Consider the following 5,338-nt stretch of genomic DNA (forward strand, 5'->3'; position numbering starts at 1 on the left):
GCGATTAAGAATGAGCCTTTTAATAACATCTCAAGCCTACTTTGCATTCTTTATTGTAGGCATTTGGGAAGAGTATATGGTATAATTCGTGTATACTGGTTTTAGTTGAATTTACAATTAGATTTGGATATTACTATTTAGCCTACCCTTTCAAGGTCACTTACAAACGGTAAAAATGAAGATTTCGTCTATTGTCTGCATACAATGAAGAGAAACGACAAATAAGTTGCCGTTCTGCACGTGGCCAGTTGTTCTTAAAGCATAAACAAAGTTGGTATTTGGTGGGGAACTAAACAAGAAAAAAATGTTTATACCAGAGGAGGAATAATGCTGCGTTCAGAACTCCTCGTCTTGTTCGTTCAGACAACTTGTTCAGGACAAGCAGGACAAGTGGGCCGCGTTCGGAACCTCCAAGACCTTTTCTGCCCAGAATGCAACCGGCTATAATGTAAACAATTCACTTTTTTATCATATCGGTGTCTTTATTTTACACGCTGCATATGTTTTGTAACTCCTTCTATGCATATTTAACTTACCTGCAACTGACAAACACAAAAATATCCTTTGATAACACCAATTAAGGGCCATAAGATTACCCATCAATATCTTGTGGTTACTTGCAACTGTCAATGTTTACATAAAAAAAGGTATTGTAACGTCATCTCGTCCTGCTCGCCCAGGTTCACAGGAGGACGAGATGGACTTGTCCAGGACGAAATAGTAGAGGTTCCGAACGGTCAAAACATTTCGTCCAACTTGTCTGGACGAGCAGTTCCGAACGCAGCTAAGAAAGAAAATAATCTCATATGATACTACACTGTATTATAAACAAGGAATGAAAACAATAATACATTTTATACACTGCATTACATACATGTAGACAGTTTATACAACTTTTACTAACTCTAAGCTAAACAATGCTGACACAACTTCTAGCTACTAACTTTTCCGACTCTATAATGAGGGATGTAAGGGCGTCATCTTTTTCCCAAACATGGGACGTCAGGGTTTTGGGAGAGTGACGTCACAGATTGCTGTGTAGTGTTTCTAGCTATGATACATTGGCTTACTACAAATGCGGGTCTTGCAGAGCGCAATTCAGACAGGGGAGCTGCTTTAAAAAGTGGTAGCAGGCGTGTTTTGCAGCATGACCCACCCATTACGACTCTGAAGCCCTTCTTGCTCCTAAGAATTAAATCTTAATTTATATATTAGATGACTATCTTCATTTGATTAAAATTTTAATTAACTTATCATTCTTTTCTGTTATCATTGTCAGTGTGATCTTTTCTTTTTCTATTCTTTCAGTCTATTTAAATATGTCAATTCTTCTTTTAAAAATGAGTAAAACAAGGATAAAACGCAAACAAAACTTATAAAGAAAACTTGCGATCCCCTCAGTCTGTATATTCTCAAAAATGTACAATTCATATATCACATCCTATCGGGCCTCTTACAAAGAATAAAAACATACTTATCTCTCTCTCGTAGGTCCCAAGAAAAAATACATGAAGGAGGCGTCCTACTCCTACTACTACTACTACTCGGACAAGCGAACCACTCAAGAGAGTGATACGCGGCAAGACTGTGGCTTTTATCAGCCTCGGGTGTGTCGTCGCAAAATACTTTTAAATAATATAAATTAAAATAAAGTATATAAAAATAAGAGTGAAGCTTATTTAACCCTTAAACGTTAAACATAAATCTGAGGCTGTTAAAAGAAAGCTAAAATGTGTAAATAAAACAAAACAAATAAAAATGCTCCAGGTGGCTGCCGAAGACTCCCACAGATGGTGCTCAACCAAGGTGCTACGCTGTCATTAGGGGGACTCGCCTAGCCTGGACTCGCAACATAGTGTGGGTAAATCACGTCCACTACAGCTGATTGACCAGCGGGTATGCTGCTACCGGGCACAAAAGGTACGGTGAACCTATCCTACACCTCAGTCTACCCACTACACTGTGGGAATCACATACAGAACGTGTATATTACCGAACGACTTCTCTCTCTCTCTCTCGGCAATATGAATTGCACAATCCCTCCTCTGTCTCCCTCTTCCTCTCTCTCTATTTCATTCACTTTCTCTCTCAGAAATATAAATAAGCATAATTCCCTTACTAATGAACTTGACATTATTTTTAGTTTTCTTCGTAATACTATACACTATCGCTGCTAATAAACAAAGAAGAACCATTGCAAATAGTGAAATTAAGTGCTTTGACTTGGACTTTCTCTCACTTCCACTCCCTTCCTCCCTCTTTTTCTCTTTCTCTCCCTTTCTATCCTGTCATCAATATTTCTTTATAATTATTTCCCACATATTTTTACTTTCCTGCCTGTTATGAACATGTAGCAACACGAATACAATTACCCAAATGTGTCAAGTAATTACATGCAAGGCATATCGACTCTTGATGAAAAGAAATATGATTTCATTGCACCTCGCTGCTGGCGTGAAATGAGTAATTTCGAGGAATGTCCGAATGCAATCATATGATAAATACTTGATTTTTAAAGACATGCAGTCAAAATAATATTCGCAGATGATATAAAACTACAATTCCTTTGAGATTTACTTTATATAAGGTTTATACAAGATAAAACTTTTTGTTTGCATGAAAGTAATTAGCGTTATATACACAATGCTCAAGTAATCAGATTCTTTTCGGGATGCAAAGTTTACGACTGGAAATGGTGTAGATTTACAAGCAAGATCTTATCCTGACCATTTTTTTTTTTTTTTTTTTTTTTTTTTTAATGTATTTAATGTTTCTAAGAGTCTGCATGGGTATCCGATCTTTCGGATGACTTCCTCATTTGTCTTTTCGTCAGTCTCTTTTTCGTTTTAATGGGGATAGTCTTGCCTGTCTTCAGTAGCCCTTTTTTGAAATTTCATTAGTTTTGTTTTCTTTGCATTAATTAATGGGCTGGTATTTTCACCTTCAATTCTTACTCTGTCTACCACCTCTTACAGTTCCTTCATTCTACCCACTAGGAGCACCATGTCACCAGCACATCTTAGGTTAGTTTTCCGATATCCCCCGATCGAGACACTCCCTTCAAATCCATGTAGTGCCTTTCTCATGATCATCTCTGTGATGTTGAAGAGATGTAGCGACAGTATACATCCTTGTCTTACACCCTGATCAATTTCGAGCAATTCCGTCATACCATAATTAGTTCTCAGTGCTGTTTTCTATTCATCATACATTGCTTTCAAGAGTAGAGTAAAGTGTTTCGGAAATCTTATGCTCCACATGATCTTCCAGATTATCGTGAGCCACCGTTTCGAATGCCCCCCCCCCCCCCCCATTTTGAGATTTAGAATTTGGTTTCTTGTGCCCGTTCCACCTCCAAATCCATCTTGCTATTCGGCAATTTCTCCTTTGAGTTTGTTCTGAAATCTTTTAGCAATTATTTTCAACAGGACTAAGAAGTGCGATTGTTCTGTTGTCAGTGCACTGCATAGTATCTCTTTTTTTCGGAATTAGTACAAATATAGAGTTCAACCAATCAGCTGGCCATTCTTCTTCTTTCCAGATGTTGGAGCAGAGTTTGTGACAGAATGCCTCGATATTTGGGCCTCCATTCTTGATCAATTTGGTTGTTATCTCGTCTATTCCTGGGCTTTTCCTTACACACTCATAAAGATCGATTTATTGATACGTTACAGGCAAGAAAATATATATGATAACTGGAATTATACATTTCTATGAGATTCGATCTCTATGTGAATATAAGAGCTCACTCGCGGTGATATGATATTGTAAACTCTAAGGTAATACATCTACTTTCCATGGGAAGAACAGAGGATGTAACAACGAAAAGAGAAATAACTGGCTGAAGGTAAACATTTGACTTTCCTCACCATTCCGAAGAGTGGTGTGTATAAACTATATAATTCTCATTGTCAGGTACTTTTTCCATTTCATTTAAACCTTCTATAAAGTCTTGTTCTTAACTAAAATCATGCCAGTACTTATATACTCCAGTGGTTTTATATTAACCTTTTTACGTGACAGAAAAAAAGTTTTTTTATTTATTTTTGTTAGAATAAAAAGAACTGCGATGATCCTGTGCCCTAAAGGGAGTACGGGCCGACATAAAACAATGTATCAGCTGTTAGGGGATTGCAATGTTACAAAGAAAAGACATTCAGTGTTAAAGGGTTAGAAAGGACGGTGACTACGAAGCTGACGCGCAATATTGATGACTATAACCCACAGCATGCAGGGCAAAGACAGACCCGCCTGTGACGTTTCCAAGGTGACTGACATGGCCTTAATACGAAGATAACCACGTAAATTTCTTGCCAGTATATAAACATGTTTTTGGATCAATCGCTGAGTAGTTCGAATATTTTTACCATGTGCATATATATGTCCATACATGCGTGTGTGTGTGTGTGTGTGTGTGTGTGTGTGTGTGTGTGTGTGTGTGTGTGTGTGTGTGTGTGTGTGTGTGTGTGTGTGTGTGTGTGTGTTTGTGTGTGTGTGTGTGTGTGTGTGTGTGTGTTTCAAAATATATGCAAATTATAAAAGAAAATTCACATGGGTAAACCACTGATTTATAAAGAGAGAGAAAGAAACTGGATCCAGTTTCTATTGTCATGAGTTTGAAGCCACAACAATTTCACGGCGGCCAATTTAGAGGGCCTTAACGGCGGACGATTCTTTACCGGTATTTTTATCGGAAGACACCTAAAGTCTGAGTGGAAATCGAAGACACCTAAAGTCTGAGTGGAAATCGAAGACACCTAAAGTCTGGGTGGAAATCGAAGACACCTAAAGTCTGAGTGGAAATCGAAGACACCTAAAGTCTGAGTGGAAATCGAAGACACCTAAAGTCTGAGTGGAAATCGAAGACACCTAAAGACTGAGTGGAAATCGAAGACACCTAAAGTCTGAGTGGAAATCGAAGACACCTAAAGTCTGAGTGGAAATCGAAGACACCTAAAGTCTGAGTGGAAATCGAAGACACCTAAAGTCTGAGTGGAAATCGAAGACACCTAAAGTCTGAGTGGAAATCGAAGACACCTAAAGTCTGAGTGGAAATCGAAGACACGTAAAGTCTGAGTGGAAATCGAAGACACCTAAAGTCTGAGTGGAAATCGAAGACACGTAAAGTCTGAGTGGAAATCGAAGACACGTAAAGTCTGAGTGGAAATCGAAGATACGTAAAGTCTGAGTGGAAATCGAAGACACCTAAAGTCTGAGTGGAAATCGAAGACACGTAAAGTCTGAGTGGAAATCGAAGACACGTAAAGTCTGAGTGAAAATCGAAGACACGTAAAGTCTGAGTGAAAATCGAAGACACCTAAAGTCTGAGTGGAAATCG

Source organism: Penaeus vannamei, chromosome 12 (genome assembly GCF_042767895.1).
Source record: "Penaeus vannamei isolate JL-2024 chromosome 12, ASM4276789v1, whole genome shotgun sequence".
Lineage (NCBI taxonomy): Eukaryota > Metazoa > Arthropoda > Malacostraca > Decapoda > Penaeidae > Penaeus > Penaeus vannamei.